Here is an 8,055-nt window from a genome sequence, read left to right as displayed (position 1 = left end):
TCACTTCTCAAAGTTAAATCTCACTTCCATGAGCTGATGCTCCCACGTCCCCACGTGTTAATTCTCACACTGCCAAAGACGTAAGGGAAATTAAAAACAAACAAAGCCCTGTTCCATTTGGTCTGGTCTGAATTAAAGTCAGATCCTGGTCTTAACCACCTAATTAAGCATTCCTGAGTAAATAACTGGCATTACCGTCAGCGCTGTTCCCACAACTTTGATTTCAAACTACTTCATGCATCTGTTTCTCATGGAGCAATCTGTGACTGCTGGAGAGCAGAGGAGAGCTCAGGGGGAAGGAGGGTGAGAGCCAAGGTGGGAAATAAGAGCACAGACGTCACCCAGCCCTGCTGTGTGCGTGGGACAGAAAGAGCTGCCTGAAAGGTCAGTGACAGCCCAATCAACAGTGACAGCCCAATTAACAGTGACAGCCAAATTCACAGTAGGGAGCTGGGGTGCTGCACAGGAGCTGCAGTGCCAGGGGCTTCTGCTGAAGATACCACCCGACTCAGGACCATCTTCTGTGAGCAGAGAGTCCTGGAGCAGCCTCTGGGATGAAATCAAATTGAAGCAGCCAGTGGGTTTGTCACACACACGCAGATTTAGGTGTTAAATCAGGCATGCTCATCACCCATGAGGTACAAATGGGGTTTCAAAGGGGCAGAGCACAACCTGGAACACTCCTGGTCAATGGCTGCAGCATGTGTGCTGTCTTGGGGTGGAGTGAATGGGGAAAGAAGAAGTTTTAGTGGCACAGAAAGGTTTCATCCACAAACAGAAGCTGTCATTATCCCAAACAGCCCTGAAATCTACATCAGAAAATCAGGAATTAAAACCTGGGAGCTCTCTGTGGACCATGAGGTGCCAGAGGTGGAGTTCACACTGTATCCTTTGGCCACAGCTCCTTGTATTTTGTTTAAGCTTTAACTAGCACTGAAAACAATCCTCTCTTATGCTGCACACCTTGGCTCACAGCACCACACAGTGATTCACAGGAAGATCCATAGATTAGAAACCCAAACACACAAAAATCTATTCTCTTTTAACAATATTGAGGGTGTCTGGGTTCCAGGTCAAGCTCTGGATGTTGGCAGCTTTCAGTGTGACGCTTCAGTGTCCTGCATGCAGGGACAGAAGGACACTTGTCCCTCAGCAATGCAGTGTTTGCCAGGGAGTCTGAGCCTCTGGATGAGTTTTGCAGTGTAAAATCTGTCATTTTGCCACATGAAAGTGATAAAGAAACAGAGCAAGGAATTGATATGATCCAAAAAGAGCCTGAAAGGCAGTGCTTGAACTTCCTGCTGTGAGCCCAGCATGAGTCATGGGCCCAGAACCCCCGTGGACCCTGAGAGGTGCTGCGTGCTTGACATCAGCTCTGTGGAACAGTCCCCAGTGCAGAACCAGTTTGCCATGGGCACATCCCAAACCATTTCCATATGTTACTTTGAAGAAGAAAATGACTGCTAAGACTCAAATCAGAGCAAGCAAGTGCCAAGAAAAAAAAATGCCCTGAAGTGGCCAGATCTAACAGATAGACCAGTGGGGGAATCCATCTCCATGTGCCAGACGTGCCTGCTGCAGCACAGCCCTTCAGAGTCCCAGCTGGAAAGCTCCCAACACCCAAGGGGCAACACTGGGAACATTTCAGCTCCTGAGTCAGTGCTGACGAGCCCAGCGTGAGGGAGGCTGTGACCAGCTCAGCTCTGTCACACAGCTCTCCTGTGTTGGCTGAACCACAGGCTCCACATTTTGAAAAAGCCAGGATACCCTGGTTAAACTCACATTGGTAATGGTGCTCTTCCTGCCACCCAGCCAGGCTCAACTTGAACTCAGCGTTCTCTTTTTCTAGCCTGGGGAGTTCTGTCCTAGAACAATGCTTAACCTCCACCCCAACAGCAGGCCAAGAAGTCTTTAGGCACCCTCCTGACAATATTTACTGGGAACTCCTTGCTCAGGTGTCTCTGCACTTCAAGGGCTCTCCCTCTCCTCAGCTCCAATGAGGACAGGCATTAATGCAGTGGGAAACAGTTCCAGGTAAGGGTTAGGCTGCCCCACAAGACCTGGGAGATAGAAAACAGCACCTCAAATGGGGCAAAAAAAGGTTCTTGGCTCCAGAGAGAAGGAAGGAGATGGGAGAGCAGCAGGTCTGTGCCTCCTGCAGTTTGGATGTCAGCAGGCTTTGTTCTGCATCATTAACTTTATACAGCCTCTGGGCAGCCTCAGCAGTTCATGAACTGCCCAAGCATCTGCAAATGTGATTCTTGACTTTGAGATCTCTCTGGCACAAACCAAATTAAAGAGCACTGAGATAGTGTGCAGCTACTGCCCACTTCTTTTCCGGGAATGCCTGGGAAATACTTCCAGTGTTTCTTTTGTAACAGAATGTAAATACCCCCATTGAAAAGAATGCTCAGTTCTTGTGCTTTTAACACAGTCTGGGAGAGCTCCCTCTCCCAGTATCATCTGGGACGCAGTTCTCCTGCAAGATAAATGCACACATGAAAGCATTCAAAACATTTGAATTTGCTTACGTGCTTTTCTCTGAAAGCAGGTGGCAAAGTAAACACATTGGTCAGATGCACTCTCCTTGGTCTGGACTGACATCCAAGCAATGTCTGGCCTGACATCTAACAAACTGGCTACAGAATCAAGCCATTTCTGCAAGTTGCTGCCTCCCTCCCCCCAAGATAATAGAGCATTTTCCCAGATGGAAGGAACCCACTTGAAAAACAAAAGGTCTTTGAAATGTCAGCTCAGGCTTGCTTGGCCGCGCTGTGTGCCCACAGGAAAACGATGGAGCCTTTTTTCACTCTCCAGCTGTAACACTCACATCTGAAGCAGCAAGATGGTTAAGAATTGCAGCTCTAGATTCCTGCTCTCCTACTGATTTCCAGCCTCTCATTTAGCCATTTAGCCCCACTCTATCTCCAGCATAATGAAGATAAAAGCACTTTCTGGGCTGAGCATGGATCCAAGCTCTTGAGAGGTTTGCATGCTGCAGTAATGGGGATCAGCAATTGAACTGCTTGAACAAGCTTCAAGCCAGGCACAGGAGAACTGATCCAGTGTGGTTGGCAAAAGGAGTCAGGACATGGCATCCACATGGATGGGGGCTCCCTTGGCTCTGTGGGTACCAGAGAGTGCTTTGGGCAGCGTAGGTGCTGCCCTGCATTCTCTGTTTGAACTCGGCTATTTATCCAGTGTGGTTGGCAAAGGAAGTCAGGGCATGGCATCCACATGGATGGATGGATCCCCTTGGCTCTGTGGGCACCAGAGTGCTGTGGGCAGTGTGGGTGCTGTCCTGCATTCTCTGTTTGAACTCGGCTATTTATCCAGTGTGGTTGGCAAAGGAAGTCAGGGCATGGCATCCACATGGATGGATGGATCCCCTTGGCTCTGTGGGCACCAGAGTGCTGTGGGCAGTGTGGGTGCTGTCCTGCATTCTCTGTTTGAACTCTGCTATTAATGCATTTATTACACCAACATTTTGTGCCACTTCTCCTCCAAACCCCTCCTTGTCTCCTCTAGCATGGAAGAGGAGAAAGTCCCCCAGGTGATAAATCTTCCATGCCAAGAGCTTGGGCAGTGAGCGTGCCTCTCCCAAAGTTCTCCCTCCCAGCTGCTCCCTGCTCTGCTCACTCCAGGCTGAGGGAACCCAGCACTCCTCTGGCTGTTGGGACCTCCGTGTGTGCCCAGTCTCCCTCTCACAATGCAGCTTGTTCTGATCTCTCGCGTCAGAGCATTTTTTGATCTTTAGATAATTACAGAGGAGTTACAATTCGTGCGGTATCCAAGAGTTAAAAGGAAGGGGAAAGTTTCTCTCTCCCAGTTTTAACTCCTTTGCTCTCTGTGGTACAGGTCTCATGATTCTCAGCTGGAATCACTCCAGTGTGCACCCCAGAGAGCCAGGAACATGAGCCACCCTTGCTTGGCCTGTGTCACCCCTGTGAGCAGTGTCAGGCCCCCAGGGAGATAATCCGTGACCAGGGCACGTGAGATGTCCTAATGCTACTTAGGGAGATGGAGCATATCCAGAGTGAGGACAAGATAAGGAGCATTAATCCAACTGACAAGGAAATGCAACATCCAGTTGTGAGCTCTCCCCTGACCTCATCAGGCACATCTGCAAGGGCTGCTCCCAAGCACCCTGCCTGGCAGGATCAGGCACAGGCTCAGCACCTAAATCAGAGAAGGAACAACCACGAAAAGCAAAGCTCACAAAGCCTTGGTGACTCCAGACTGGCTGTGGAGTCTGCCATGACTGCTCCTGTTCCTCCCTCACCCTGGATGATGCCAGTACACACACGGCTCTCAGGGTCCCCATGAATCTTTCCCAATTTCTGTACCTTAAACAGAGGGCAATGAATTCCCTGTGCTCATGGCACGCACATCTCCCCTGTGTCCCCCTTCCCCTCCCCACTCCATGTTAGAACCTGCCCAGACAATTCAGCAACACAAGTTAGTCTGCTGGTGACTCTCACAAATGTGTTCTGTCCATTGGTTTTTACTTCCCCACATTTTTATATTTAATACGGGAATCACAATATTAAAAAAAGGATTTGAAGTGATGACTTCTGTGGTAGCTGCATCTTGTGATCAGGATTCTTCCAAACTCAGAATGGCCTCTGACAACCAATCCAGCTCTCTGCTTTCTTCTTATTTTTTCATTGCATAAGAGGAAAAATCTCCTTGTCTGCCCTGACAGAAACAACGAATAAACTCATCAAAGCATGAGGAGAGTGCAGGTGGAAATTCCACTCTCCCTTCTCTAGCACTCCATTAGCAGGGCTGCTCAACTCCCTCTGATGTCAGTGCTTCTTCCTGCAGGGGAGGGGCAGGGAACCCATGGATACTCCAAGGAGCAGGATTGAACAGACCCGGTGTAACCCATGGGTAATCCAAGGAACAGGATTGAACAGACCTGGTGTAACCCATGGATACTCCAAGGAGCAGGATTGAACAGACCCGGTGTAACCCATGGATGCTCCAAGGAGCAGGATTGAACAAACCCGGTGTAACCCATGGGATGCTCCAAGGAGCAGGATTTAGCAAACCCAGTGTAACCCATGGGTAATCCAAGGAACAGGATTGAACAAGCCTGGTGTAACCCATGGATATTCCAAGGAGCAGGACTGAACAAACCCAGTGTAACCCATGGGATAGTCCAAGGAGCAGGGTTTAACGAGCCCGCTGTAACCCACTGCATACTCCAAGGAGCAGGATTGAACAGACCCAGTGTAACCCATGGATATTCCAAGGAGCAGGATTTAGCAAACCCGGTGTAACCCATGGATACTCCAAGGAGCAGGATTGAACAAACTCGGTGTAACCCATGGGTACTCCAAGGAGCAGGATTGAACAAGCCCAGTGTAACCCATGGGATGCTCCAAGGAGCAGGGTTTAACGAGCCCGGTGTAACCCATGGGATGCTCCAAGGAGCAGGGTTTAACGAGCCCGGTGTAACCCATGGATACTCCAAGGAGCAGGGTTTAACGAGCCCGGTGTAACCCATGGATACTCCAAGGAGCAGGGTTTAACGAGCCCGGTGTAACCCATGGATACTCCAAGGAGCAGGGTTTAACGAGCCCGGTGTAACCTATGGATACTCCAAGGAGCAGGGTTTAACGAGCCCGCTGTGGGTGCGATGCCGGCCCGGCTGTGCGCAGCCTGCTCGGGGCACCAGAGGGCGGCATTTATTGTCTGTGAGAGCCTGAAGCAGCGCCACTGGCACTTCAGCGCTCCACACTTCGTGCTTTAAAGCTCCTAAAGGTCGGGGTGCAGCCCCTTCTTCCTCCTCCACCTGCTCGATGCACTCGGGAGGGGTGACAAAAAAGAGCAAAGCAAGCACTGTCCCTGCCACCTCTTCCTGCTCCTTCCACAGGGAAAAGTGGTTTCCTTGCTCTTAGAAATACTTGCTCACCTTATTACACATTCACCTTTTGCCTGTTTATCCCCTACAAGGCTGTAGTGCCTGAACAGGCTTCTGGTTATCAGGAATTCCAGTGAAGGATATAAAGATATTTAACAGATTTAGCTCTGCCAAGACCTTTTTCTTTCCCTGCAGCAGATTTAAAATACCAGATCTATCAGTGGGAGCAGGCTTTATCTGAGAGGGAAGAACTGAGCTGGAATTTCAACTCTGAGCCATGGAAAAGCCTAAAAGCTCTCAAAACCCTTTCCCATGTGGAATGGCAGCACACAGGATGCCATGGCTGGGAGAGGCCCTTCTGGGCACAGCACTGGTTTCCCAGCTTCTTCACCTCTGTTTCCTCTTTAAGGTTTCAGTGCAAACACCCAGGGTGGAGATCACAAACCAACATCCCTCACACCATGCCCTCTGCGCTGGAAAACATCTGAGATCAAATGGTCACACTCTGGACTGGGTTTGGAGTTAATGACTGAGTTGAGGTTGTTACTGTCAGTAGTTACTGCAGTCACAGGATTGTCAGGAAAGGGAGGCCCATTCCTGATATACTCTTCCCAGCAAACACATGCAGCAGCACAGGGACTGTCCTGGTGCCTGGCAGGGCTCTGCTGGCCTTGCCAGACCATTTTCCCAGGTGTGACATACACTCAGATCCCAGGAAATATCTTAGAATTTAACTACTACCCTAAATACCACCTCCCTCCAAAGCTGAATTCCTGAAGAATCACTTCAGCTACTTCTTTATGTTTGAGGCACCTGACACACCTCATCTCTTACCAGAAATGATGCCTTGTGAAGGCTGAGCTGGAGCAGAGGCTGGGCAGAGTTACAGAATAAAGCAGGGATTTATTCAAAGCATCTCCTCCATGGATCCACCTTGGGCAGCACAAGAGCCCAGCCAGGGCTGCACCTCAGGCAAATCAAAAATGGTCCCAAAATGAACCCAAAATGAGCCAAAATGTTCCCAAGATGAACCAAGATGGTCACAAAATGAACCCAAGATGAACCAAAATGGCCCCAAAATGCACGGCCGGGCACGGGGTCTCTCCCTTGGATCAGTTCTGCTCCATTTGCACCTTGCAGTTCATTGTCCCATTCCAGCTTTAGCCCATCCAGTCCCACCCTGCTTGTTTTTCTCTCTCCAGCCCACGGTGTTTGTGCTCCTGGGCTGAGATTTGGATCATTTGTCCTTGGTGCCCAGCTGGAGCAGGAATTGTTTTGTCTCCCTGCTCTGTGCACAGAGCTCAGCATCCCCTGATGTGAGCCCAGACCCTCACACTGAAGCAGCACAGAACCTGAAACATAGAAAAGATAAACCTGAGGCATCAGACTCAGTTTCCACCCAGAGCACCCCAGCTTCTATTTGACACCCAGCACCCAACTGCTCCAACATTCCAGAGCACAGATCCTGACATTTCCAAGGGTTTCACCAAAACACAGCAGCTCTTCCAGCCCAAGGAGCAGCCTGTCCTGACCTCACCCCCACCATGGTGACACAGCTGTACCCAACCTGCTCCAAAGGCCACCCACACTTTTTTAATGCTGCAGCAGAGGACAAGAACTCCCTGTTTCTCCCAGTCCTGCTGATCAAACAGCCTTTGCAGGCAGTGAGCTCAAAGGAGGATTGACCAACATGGTTGCATCAGTCAAACTGCAAAAATAATTGTGTTACCCAAGTCTCGGGTGCTTTATCAAGGTTTCATTTTAAAACCATGGTGATTGCCCAAGCAGCAAACATCCAGCTGCTGCTGTTGCTCAGAAACTGGGGGTTTTTTTTGAAACACAAGGCAGTGTCTCCCTGGTTTTGTTTATTGGAGGGCTTTGTTTTGTTTTCAAATTTTTTCCTGCTCCACAACCCCACTTCCTGTCTGACATCCCTGTTTCAAAATCAAACTTTGCTGATCCACAGGGACAGTTTCAGGACATTCAAGACCAGCTTTTCCAGTTCAAGTTTGGGTTTTATTAGAACTTTCCACTAGGCCCCTTGGAAAAGATGATGTTTTCCCCCCAAACATGATGTCCTGAAAATTATTCCCCTGCAGTGTCACTCATGTGTTTTGAGTCCTAGGGATGACCCACCATCCACCTCCCTCCAAAACGGTGTTTTGAAGATGTGTCTTTTCCTACTT

Source organism: Melozone crissalis, unplaced genomic scaffold, assembly GCF_028551555.1.
Source record: "Melozone crissalis strain CALT ecotype California unplaced genomic scaffold, PUWL_Pcris_2 ptg000026l_1, whole genome shotgun sequence".
Taxonomy (NCBI): Eukaryota; Metazoa; Chordata; class Aves; order Passeriformes; family Passerellidae; genus Melozone; species Melozone crissalis.
Note: the sequence above shows the minus strand (reverse complement) of the source record.